This window comes from Lactuca serriola, chromosome 1 (assembly GCF_051521515.1).
Source record: "Lactuca serriola cultivar US96UC23 chromosome 1, Lser_US96UC23_V15, whole genome shotgun sequence".
Classification (NCBI taxonomy): Eukaryota; Viridiplantae; Streptophyta; class Magnoliopsida; order Asterales; family Asteraceae; genus Lactuca; species Lactuca serriola.
In genome coordinates, this window is record NC_136408.1 from 247,578,037 (window position 1) to 247,591,428 (window position 13,392).

The following is a 13,392-nucleotide window of genomic DNA, read 5'->3' on the forward strand; positions in this document are numbered from 1 at the left end:
ATACACATATCCAAGTAACATATCACATAGGCCATGCATACATAGAACCAACAAGAATGCCATGGGCTACCCCACATGGACTTTACCTAGGACTGCCATGGGCTACCCCACATGGTCTTACATCCAATGACATGGGCTACCCCACATGGTCTTTACCTAGGACTACCATGGGCTACCCCACATGGTCTTACATCTAATGCCACGGGCTCCCTCCAGGGGTCTGCATGCAAAACATACGATCACATTACATATCAAACACAAAGCGATTGCACATATATCATAATCACATAATAGGCCGACCTTGGTGCTGTAGACCTATGGGTATGGTGAGAAGACTTACCTTCACCCGAAGAATATGAATACTGCACTCTTAATGACCCGCAACCTCCCGAACTGAATAACAACAATAATAATATCATCAATGATTGGCCCATAAGTTATCCCAAGGGAAGACCCAACCTTTAAACCCTACCTCAAAGGCCCAATCACCCTTTCATTACAAATGGGCTCAAGATCTAAGTCCAATATCCTTAATGGCCCCCCTTGGCCCAAAAGGCCCACCCAATAACTCCATGGTCTAACTGATAAAAAGCCCTTTAACTCACAGAATCGAATCAGGCCCAAAAGTTCGACAGCCCAAAACAAGAACGGCCCAAACTGTCCCGCATACGCTTCAGGTACGCGCAGCGTGCCGGGTTTTCAAAGGTTACGCGTAGCGTACTCAGAGTACACCCAGCGTAAGTCTCAGTTAAGCACTTTCCCTATAAGTTCTTATTATTCCATTATTTGAAGTCAAGAATCTAGATCTGAGTCCATTAACACCTCCTAGGGCATAAGGTTGCTAACTTTATGCCTTTGCATGACCATTACACCTCCAAAGTCATCATTAAAACCTTTCCCAAGTCTATAATTCATGCACAAGGTTAAGACCTCCACCAAGCTCCTATTTTTATGATCTTAAATGGCTTAAGGACCTTAGACATGACCTTATTATCGAATGGGGACGATCTAGCCAAAAAATGAGGCCCAAAATCCATCAAAAGGACCAACTATATAAACCCTAGCTAGATCTAAAGAGAAAAGAGGAAAGGTGCAAGCTTTTTACCTCTAAGAGCTCTGAAATATGATTATGATGCAAGATCTTGAAGCTCCCTCTTGATCCAAGCTTGCTTGACAAACTCTTCTCTTTGAAATGAACACTTTAGATCACAAAAGCACACTTTTAGAGCTCACAATTGATTTCTCAAGGCTTCCAGCAGTAAAATGACGTTCAAGGGTAATGGAGGTTCTCCAGGGTTTAGTCCCAAGGGCTTAAAGTCATTTATATTGTCCTTAAGTCCGAAATTAGGGTTTTTTGGTCCCTGGCACATACGCCCCGCGCAATCCATGGTACGCCCAACATACCTCCAAACATCCGCGACCATAAAAGGTCCTAGTACGCTAAGCGTACTCCTAAGTACGCCCAACGTACTAAGTGACTAATAATGGAAAAACTCTAATTTAGAATGGGTTCATGTCATACCTTTTATTTATAGATGTTACAACTCTCCCCCACTTGAACTAGACTTCGTCCTCGAAGTCCATGGATGAAAACAGATCAGGGTAATGCTCCCGCATTTCCTCCTCTGGCTCCCAAGTCCACTTGGAGCCCTTTTGATGTTGCCATTGCACCTTTACCATCTTCACTTCTTTATTCCAAAGTGTCTTCTTCATCCTGTCTAGTATGGAAATCGGCCTTTCGACATAATTCAGTCTCCTATCCACCTAAATGTCATCCAAAGGTATAACTGTAGACTCGTCAGCAATACACTTCCAAAGCTGAGATATGTGGAAGGTGTTGTGAATATGACTAAGCTCCTCACGGAGCTCTAATCGATAAGCCACCTTGTCTACACGGGCTAGGATCCTGAACGGACCTATAAATCGAGGACCCAACTTGTATTTCTTATGGAACTTGATAATCCCCTTCCAGGGTGACACCTTCAGTAAGACAAAATCCCCCACTTGAAACTCAAGATCCAATTGCCGTCGATCAGCATAACTCTTCTGTCGGCTCTGCACGACCCGCAGCCGGTCGCGTACCTGCTGGATCAACCCAGTGGTCTTGAGCACCACCTCCGTGATCCCCATGACCCAATGACCAACCTCGTCCCAACATCCTGGGGTCCTGCACCTCTGACAATATAACATCTCGAATGGAGCGCGATCGATACTGGCATGATAACTGTTATTGTATGAGAACTCTGCCAGTGGGAGATATGTATGCCAACTTCCTCCAAAATCTAGCACACATGCTCGCGACATGTCTTCTAATGTCTGGATCGTCCTCTCACTCTGTCCATCGGTTTGAGGGTGATATGCTGTACTAAAATGCAGCTGAGTACCCAGTTCTTCGTGAAAATTTTTCCAAAATCTGGATGTAAACCGAACATCCCTATCCGAAACCACCGATACCAGCACCCCATGCCTGGCCACCACTTCTCGAACATAGATGTCTGCTAACTTTTCTGCGGATATGCTCTCGGTGATTGGAATGAAGTGGGCACTCTTTGTCAGCCTGTCTACGATGACCTATGTGGCATCCACTCCCCTCGTCGTCCTTGGTAGCTTCGAAATGAAGTCCATAGTGATCTCTTCCCACTTCCACATGGGAATGGGTAACCGCTGAACCTTGCCATGAGGCCGCTGGTGCTCGGCTTTGACCTTCCTGCCGGTCAAGCATCGCTCCACAAACCAAGCAATTTCTCGTGTCATGCAAGGCCACCGGTAAAAAAGCCTCAAGTCCCTATACATCTTTTTTGCCCTCGGGTTTTTAGGAAACTTAGACTTATGAGCCTCCTCCAACAGCCTTTGCGCCACTCCCCCTGCCAAAGGTACCCACACTTGTCCACATTGAGTCAAAAGTTCGCGGCTATCCTTAACAGACAATGGATACTGACCCCGAATTTTCTCTGATTTCTAGTTTTCCTTCTTTACCCCATCAACCTGAGCCCCTCTGATCATATCCAAAAAGGTGACCTCACCGTCATCCTCATACAAATGTCCCTAACCGGGGACCCTGCCGCTTTGCGACTCAAGGCATCAGCCACCACGTTGGCCTTCCCTGGGTGATACATGATTTCTCAATCATAATCTTTAAGTACATCCAACCATCTCCTCTGTTGCATATTAAGGTTCTGCAGATCCATCAAATACTTTAGGCTCTTGTGATCAGTATAGATGGTAAACCGCACCCCATATAGATAGTGGCTCCAAATCTTGAGGGCGAACTGTTGGGTTTTGGTATACTACAACATCCTATGGAGCACATACAACCCTAAATACCTTGGATCTATGTTTTCACTAATTATACATGCAAATGGTTTCCAAGGTATTAATCTTACAACTAGCATGCATTTAACATAAAAATATAATATACTATTTAGCATGACATACCTTTTGATGGAGCTTGAATTCTTGGTGTATTTGGCCTTAAAGAGATTAGCCCAAATAGTGTGGAAGCCTCAAATGGAATCACAACACACCATGGACAAAGGATGAACTTGAGAGAGAATTCCATGCACACAAAAGACACCATGAACTCTAAAAAGATACAAGTGGCGATTTTGGTCAATGAAGTATCTATTTATATGTGGGATTTCTAGGGTCATGGATATAACCCAAATCCATAACCATAGGTTTTATGATCCATGGTTCATGTGGCCCAACTCTTTATGTATCTATACATAAACTTGGTCCAACATGGATCATAAGCCCAACACATATAAATATAACTAATATCATAATTACTCCCCATAGATTTAATTAGTCTTTTTCGACCACTAAATTAATTCCAAATTAATTCTTGATCAATACTAATCAAAACATATGATTTCATATTACTATATTATTACTTATAATATATTAATAAACCATAAATAACCTTCTCTCAAAAGTCCATCCTAACAAATTGTCCTGATGATATGCAACCCAAATGGACCATGCTACTCTCGGGTCGAATACATACCAATAATATTTATGGGCTTAGACACCTAATCCAATAGTCTCCCACTTGTATAAGTCTAAAAATATTATTCAAGTATGACTCCAAGATCCCGACTAGCAATCATAGCTCTTAAAGCCGCTGTCAAACTCTGAACAAATCAAATGACATGTCCATTAGATAAGGGATCTATATTCCTCCATTCTAGATATCATATGGACTGAGACATGGATTATAATCATTCTCTCTGTCCATTTGTTGTTTCCCGATTTCCGATTTATGACGACTGACTAATTGAACAAATCAAATCAGTCCAGGCCCGGCCGAGCACTTACGTTTGTCATCACCAAATCATCGAGGGGCCCACATATATCGCTTTTATCCCGAAGGTAAAAGGAATGGATAAACTTCGACTCGTATGGCTTGTTCTACTACTTGTTGAATCATACACAAAGGCACATTTTATAACATCGAGTTACCAATGCGTTTTCGTGCAATCAATGTATAACCAACTCATAGTAACAACTCATATCTCTAGGTTTGAAGAATATAAGATATTATCGTCTCATGATCACTCGTGATAAAATCCATGAAGTGATTCCAATGAGCGCGGGTTGAATCCAATACTCCGAAGTTATGAGCACTCATGAGTGTTGTATCCCTTTGTCCAACATCTTAGACCTCTACAAGCCAACCCATGACAGTTTTAATTCATATCTACTTCCAGCATATGACCGACTGTGGATGGTTTGAATAACTTAGTCAGCTAGAACAATGACCTAGTTTATTCTGGCAGTCAAAACTTGCAAAATGAAACACAAGAATAATTGAATTGAATATAGCATATCCTTGGAAACATCCTTCTTGCATTAAGTTTCCTAATCTTACATAGATTGAATAATTTCTAACTTTGAAACATTTCCATATTCCATTTTGACTATCACTTCTGAACAAGAGTTGCCTCCTTACAGATTATGTCAATATGGTCCATCTAGAATTATCACTATGCTTCCAACTGTCCTTGAGCAACCAATCTTTGGTAAACCTTAGATTGTCCTCGACAATTTTTTAATCCTTTTAGTCATATCCAATTCTAGACCTTTTCCCTTCTTAATGCCCCAGGCATTAGGAAAATTTTAGAAAGGATGAATATAGCACATGCAATCGATCCTATATCTGAAGCATATGGGACACGATTCATGATGTCTCATATAAAGACTAAACCAGTCTTTTGCTATAATATTTCCATTTTAATTTGGCAAGTTCTCATAATTCAGATTATGAAAAGGGACGCCGTAATCATAATCGAATTTTAGAACGCAAATAATGGACCCATATATTAGAATTTTGTTATGTTGAGCCATTCCAACATAACATTCATATATATATATATATATATATATATATATATATATATATATATATATACTTGACTAAATACGATTAAAACATCAATCTAAGCTTTTAGATTTGAGATGAAGTATAATTTCCTCTCCCTTAATTATAGCAACACAAATTTTTCCCAATTGAAACCTTTTGTTTTCTATAATTAACATTGCTAACTTGCAACCTTTATCATAATTATCATGCTCCCACTAACATGATGATTATTAGCATAATACTTATGCTCCCACTAGCTTGACATGTACTCATAAATCAGCTAAACTTCTAGAAAAAACAATACTTTATTTTCTTACCAAAGTTTAGATTTCTGATACTAGATTGCTTTGATAAAACTTTATCAATATCATACACATTATCTTAGATAGCTCACAGGTGTGTCTAAACAATTTCAGAACTATGAAAAAGGATGCCGTAATCATAGTCTCAATTGTTTAGACCTTTACCACTGCTCACAAGTCCATGTTAGTGTGTTGGTTAACCACACAGCTCCACTAACGACTTTGAGAATGCAAATATCACAATTGCTATCTACTTCAAATCTACTTGGTGGAAGTGTTTCCTCACCATCATTTTCATGAAACAGAGAGAAACCTTATGACCCTTAGATTTAATGGTGTATGTGTTCTTATCCATGTGAATTGTCAAAAACAAAGTCACAAGACAAGGATAATGACAAATCCAAACTCATATGGACCGAACTCAATCTTAATTTCTTGCCACCTGGCAGCTCAAGGGCCTGCCATTGCTTCCAAGTTGTTGTGCAACCAATTGAGAACTCTAAGAACTCATATGCAAATCCAACTTTAACTGGAATGGGCACAGAATATGTCAACATGATAGGTTTTAAACCTTAAGTCGTGTGCTAGTGAAGAACTTCATGTTTTATTCTTGATTAGTTCTTGAGACTTTCAAGACCTTTAAGACTCCCACTTTCCTCTTGACATATAATACTTACTTGTCAGATATTCAAGAGATAGTGTGGATTCTAATCAAGACAAACACTTCACACAATTGGCCTTAGTTGGTCTTTGTTTTATCCAAGACATCACAACTTACCAATTTCAAATGTACAAGAGTAGAAAACTTTTACTCTTACATTTGATAAGTGTTTTAAACCTTCTTTAAGACATGTCACTCAAGTTACAATCTTAGAGTATAACTCTAAGAATTGTTTTTGGAACGAATTATGAATCATCTTCTTGATTTAACCACTTCAACAATTCATAACTCCTCTTCTTAACTATCAGAATGCACTTACAGGATGAATTGTGATAAGGTCTCAAAATCATTAAGATGGTCTTAAAACATGATACTAAAGTACTCTCCCATCTTTTCAGACTTGAGAAACTTTTATCTTTCTGACTAAATTGATTCTTCTTATTCGATCTGCCATACATTGGAACCTTTTTCAATGTCTCAGAATTACACTTAAGCTTGTAAGTATAACCATATTTACTGATCTATAGTAAATTATGACGAATACTCTTATCGATCTTTTGTGGTGGACTCTGACCAGTGCACAAGAATGTGTACCCTATCCTATAGTCCTTCACTTGACTCATACATCCATGTGAACAAGTAGTTAGTCTTAATTTTTCCAATGCTTGAAAGTTCTCATTCATCATGCTATACAACTTGCATGATTCCAAGTTTCCATCCAACTGAAACTTAGGTGATAAGAATCTTTCCTTATTTGGTAAATTTAGACACTACCACAAATGAAAAAATCAAATTCATATTTCCACTCTTGCTCTTAATGGAATCTTATAAGCAACACAGATTTTCACAAATGCCATTGTAAGGATATTTTAAAATAAATAAAATTAAAAGATTTACCTTTTATTTTAAAACATTGTGGGAAAATTTATCCTTACAGTCCATATGAAAACTAGTTATCTATTCCTAAGCAAAATATCATAACTCCTAAGAAGTAGCTCAAGAATTCGATCTTCAAACTATGCGATAGAAATCCATCTACACGATCAGATTCAACATATTCTTTCTTTAAGTTTCTTCACTTTTCTTTGATTCTTAAAACATCAACATGTGACCCAGTCACATCATGTATCAAGAATCTCAGAATAGAAACTTAGTAGAGTTAGATAGTGGGCTTTACCTGAAGTAGAGTCAAACTTATTGACTTTAACATCCTTAGGTAAATTTGGTAGCTTCGCAACCAATGCCCCTTTCTTTGGCAATATAAACATATGGACCCTTTGGTAATGGGACTATCTCAGACTTAGCTTTTCCCTTTACCATTTGGTCAACCGAGTTGACTATGGCCAATCCCTTTCCATTGGGAAGAGAATGCTTTTTCTGGATTTCCAGTTTCATCATTGTTAATCTCCATAAAGTTTTTAGGAAGTTGATATTAGCAAATAGATAAGATCATTAAGGGTCTTGTCATAGTCTGTTTCATAGGTGTTCCAAAAGACTCACTATGTGACTTAGAAAGTAGTTGAGCCACCAACTTTCTCAAGACTTTGACACCCAACTCTCCCGGCTTGTCAATATGTGACTACGTCTCCAAGATGTGATCACGCATAGACCTTTTCTTGCCAAGGGCTTGAGTGACCTTAAACTTTTCAGGAACTTGTGTGTTAAGGAGTATAATTAGAGGAGGTGAAAGAAGTATGATTTCCATGGGACATCATCATCATTTAGGAAAGCTTGTTTCAAGAGATTTAGGAAGATCATAAATGTCTAAACCAGGCATCTTTTGGGAGATATTCAAGATAGTTGATTTAATGTCCTTAATATAACACCCAATATGAAATATTAAGGCTAGGACCCAACACAATTCTGTTATAACTTAGAAGAGGGATGTCGTAACCGAAGCTATAAAATATTTGAAGGTAGGCGAATGACGATTCACCAATTTCCACCATGAAAACGAAATATATATTATTTGGTTTTAATTGGTTTTTGAAACTCCTAGATCTTTGAGACTCATTGAACTGTTCAATGTCATGTTTCAATCTCGAGTGTGCCCTTCAGGTTTTGTGATTGGGATGCCGAGGATCACAAAACAAGGTGTGAAGTAACCATGCAAATTACTTAGTACCCTTAAGTGTTTACCCCTCAATCAATGTGTCGGTTAACCACACACGCTCCATCGATACTATGATAAACATTAAGTTACCCTTTACCTACCTTGTTAAATACGAGTTAGTGTGCCGGTTAACCACACACGCTCCACTAACCGACTTAAAAAAAGTGCAAAGTGTAATTTCATGGATTAGCACCTTATTCACTTTTTCCTAAGTAACTAAGATTGGGTATTTATTAAAGGTTTAGTTACTTATTATTTATCATTAATACTTTTAATGAAGGGAGAATTATAGTCCTTGTCCTACCCGTTCGGCTAACAACCCTCCACCGGTCAAGGAAGCGGTGGGTGAGAGTAGACACCCATTAAACTGCCATTTTATAGGTAGTAACCTTATACCCCCCTTATAGATCAGCTTCGTAAATGAGGCCTACTAACGGTAAGACTGACTTTGTTCTTATACATATATATAAGTATTAACTATTAATATTATAATAGTATAAGAGTGTATTTTAAACATTTAAAATACTTGATGGTTAAATCTATTAATTAAGCTATACTCTTAATTTAATTAAACTTAAACCATGTCTTTATGGAATTATTAACTTTTTTAATTAGAAACTTTAATTAATTTAATGAAGTCCATAAAGTTTGAACTTTAACTTTAAAAATTCTTGGGTTTGGAATTAAAGTGTATATGGGGTTTGACTTTACAAATTCCAAAACTTGAGGACAAGTTTTGAACAATTCAAAAAACTTATGGTTTCCATAACTTATGAATTTTAAAGTGGTTTAATGGAAAAAACCGTTCAAGTTCCATAACTTGTAGACAAGTTATGAAAGACTTTAAAAGCATTAAAAATGTGACTCTTTAATTTTTTCATAACTTATGGAAATTTTATGAGTTTTAAAATTCATAAATCTGACTTTTCATGTAACTTGAGGACAAGTTACAAAAACACATATTATGAACAACTTCAAGATTAATTTGGATTGAAAACAAGTATCTCATAATTTTTCCTATTAATCTAAACAAACTCATAAACATGAACATTCATAATCAACATTTTTCAAGCATCATATAAACATGTATAAAACTTGAAACTTTGATTATTATCCTTTATTTGGATGAGAATAAACATTACCACCGTATCAAAAAACAAATTTATGAACACAAACACTTTGCGGTAATGATTTTAATCCAAAACAGGCTATAAAACTTGAAGAGAGGCTGTTAGGGGGTCCAACTCGTCGAGTGCATGAACCAACTCGATGAGTTGGATGAATTTGTTCATGGCCTCGTCAAGTCCATCACTAGACTCGTCGAGTCTTTTGTCCCGACAACAAAAAATTTGATTTTTTTCTGCAACTTGCATCAAGTATAATTGAAAACAACTCATGGCTCTGATACCACAGTTGGGTTTTGGTATACTACAACATCCTATGGAGCACATACAACCCTAAATACCTTGGATCTATGTTTTCACTAATTATACATGCCAATGGTTTCCAAGGTATTAATCTTACAACTAGCATGCATTTAACATAAAAATATAATATACTATTTAGCATGACATACCTTTTGATGGAGCTTGAATTCTTGGTGTATTTGGCCTTAAAGAGATTAGCCCAAATAGTGTGGAAGCCTCAAATGGAATCACAACACACCATGGACAAAGGATGAACTTGAGAGAGAATTCCATGCACACAAAAGACACCATGAACTCTAAAAAGATACAAGTGGCGATTTTGGTCAATGAAGTATCTATTTATATGTGGGATTTCTAGGGTCATGGATATAACCCAAATCCATAACCATAGGTTTTATGATCCATGGTTCATGTGGCCCAACTCTTTATGTATCTATACATAAACTTGGTCCAACATGGATCATAAGCCCAACACATATAAATATAACTAATTATCATAATTAGTTCCCATAGATTTAATTAGTCTCTTTCGAACACTAAATTAATTCCAAATTAATTCTTGATCAATACTAATTAAAACATATGATTTCATATTAATATATTATTACTTATAACATATTAATAAACCATAAATAACCTTCTCTCAAAAGTCCATCCTAACAAATTGTCCTGATGATATGCAACCCAAATGGACCATGCTACTCTCGGGTCGAATACATACGAATAATATTTATAGGCTTAGACACCTAATCCAACACGAACACCACCGCCCCCAGTTCCAGGTCATGTGTTGGGTAATTTGCCTTGTGAGGATTTAACTGCCTCGAGGCATAGGCAATCACATGCCCTCGCTGCATCAATATTGCACCTAATCCTGAAATCGATGCATCACAATATATCACCAAATCGTCCAACCCTTCAGGCAGTACGAGGATTGGAGCCTCGCATAACCTCTGCCTCAGAGTCTCAAAAGCCTTCTGCTGACCCTTATCCCACTGAAAAGACACATTCTTCTTGGTCAAATGGGTCAACGACATAGAAATCTTGGAGAAATCCTGGATGAATCTCCGATAGTAACCCGCTAAACCCAAAAAGCTACGAATCTCCGAGGCGTTTCTCGACACCCCCATCGCATCACCGCCTCCACCTTTGCTGGATCAACCGAAATACCTTTTTGATTGATGACATGCCCCAAAAACTGCACTTCCCGTAGCTAGAAGTCACATTTGAAGAACTTTGCATCAAGTTTCTCCGCCCTCAAAGTCTCCAGTACCTCCCTCAAATGTTGTTCGTGCTGCTCTCTGGTTTTGGAGTAAACCAGGATATCGTCAATAAAAATGATCACTGGCCGATCCAGCATCGGTCTGCATACCCTATTCATGAGGTCCATGAATGCTGCCGGAGCATTGGTGAGTCCGAATGACATCACCACAAACTCATAATGCCCATACCGAGTTCTGAAAGCTGTCTTCGGTATTTCCTCTTCCCTAATCCTCATCTGATGATACCCAGGCATGAGATCAATCGTGGAGAACCAAGATGCACCTTGAAGTTGATCAAACAAATCATCAATCATTGGCAAAGGATAGCAGTTCTTCACTGTCAACTTGTTCAGCTCCCTATAATCAATGTACATCCGGTGCGTCCCATCTTTCTTTTTCACAAAAAGGATCGGTGCTCCCCACGGTGAACTACTCGGATGAATGAACCGTCGGTCTAATAGTTCTTGAAGCTACGTAGATAACTCTTGCATCTCGGGTGGTGCCAAACGATATGGTGCCTTTGCTATTGGGGCGGCACCCGACACCAAGTCAATAGGAAACTCCACCTGCCTCTCCAGAGGCACCCCCAGTAGTTCTTCGGGGAAAACGTCCCGAAATTCCTGAACAACTGGCACACTGCTCACATCCGTCGCAGCCCCTACCCTTATATCCCGATATAAGCCAGAAATCCCATGCAACCCCACTAAAGAAACCTCCTTGCCCTCGCAGCCGAACAGAGGATCGGTCCCTGTGAGGCCCCCTCACCATGAATAACCAGCTCTCCCCCACTAGAGGTTCGAACCCGAACCAACTGTCGCTCACAATCGATCATGGCCCCATTAGCCCCTAGCCAGTCCATCCTGACAATCACCTTCAGCCCCCGCAACGGTATCGGAACTAGGTCGACTCGAAATCTCTCCCCGAGTACATTCAAGACACAGTCCTGATACACCCTCACAGCACTAACAGTGCGATCAGTTGCAATCTCAACCTCGAGTGGGGAGTCCAAGATCTCCGGTGTATCCTAGAATTTCTTGCTAAGCGCAAGAGACACAAATGATTGGGTAGCACCCGAGTCGAACAAAACATGAGTAGTCATACCATTGACTAAAAAGGTTCCTGAACAACCATGATAAAAACATAAGCCATACAATTACAATAAGTAGTAAAGTAATAGATACATACCAGTCACAACGTTTGGTGCAACCCGAGCCTCCTTGGTAGTCAGCTGGAACGCGCGGCTCTTCACCGCCGGAATATCCGCCTTGGCAGGGCGGCCATCAGTGATCCTTAGGGTGGCGGGTGCAGGCGCCGCCACCACTCCTCTTCCTCCCTGCAACCTAGGGCATTCGGCCTTTTTATGGTCTTTCTGGTTGTAGTGGAAACATATCAAGCCCTTCTTGGGGAAATCCTTACTCATGTGGCCCTGTTGGCCACAAGAGTAACATCTTGTCGTCCCAGCCGTCCTACACGCCCCGCTGTGGAATTTCCCACACTTGGCACATCGGCCCCGGCCTTGCTGCCACCTACCCGAAGAATCAGAGGTCTTAGGCTTCTTAGCCTAACCCCCTGCCGCCTGCCCCTGATCATTCTTCCGTTTCATGCGGGTATCCAACTCTATTTCCCTCTCGCGGGCCTTCTCGACCATCTCGTTGAGGGTCTAGCACCCTGTAAAGCTCACAAACTCCTGGATATCATTCCTCAGCATGGAATGATATTGGGTCTGCATCATTTCTTCATCGGTAGCATACTGCGGAATCAATAAGGCTCGCTCCCGAAACTTGGCGGTGATTTCCGCCACAGTCTCGGTGGTCTGCTGCAAATCATGAAACTCCCTTACTAGCCGTTGCACCTCAATAGGTAGTGCAAACTCCAAATCAAACCGTCGAACAAACTCAGCCCATGACATCTCAGCCACTCCAGCTGGCCCCACCTGGCTAGTAACCTCACCCCACCAGTCGCGATCCCTGTCTCTCAACATACACGAAGCAAACCCAACCTTTGCTACCTCCGGGCAGGAACTCGTGCGCTGGGCGTTCTCAATATATGCCACCTAATGATGGATGACAATGGGGTTCCTGACCCCGAAGAATTCTGGCGCTCCACACTCCCTGAACTCCCGGAAGGAGGGAGTTCGGGTCCCAATCTGTCCCGTTGAACTCTGTCCTGAAAGATCTGAGTCTCTCCTCCATAATATCCATAATACCCTCCTTGACCGTCCCAAAGATGATTGGGGTTGCATCGAGGATGCCCCTGGTAACCTCG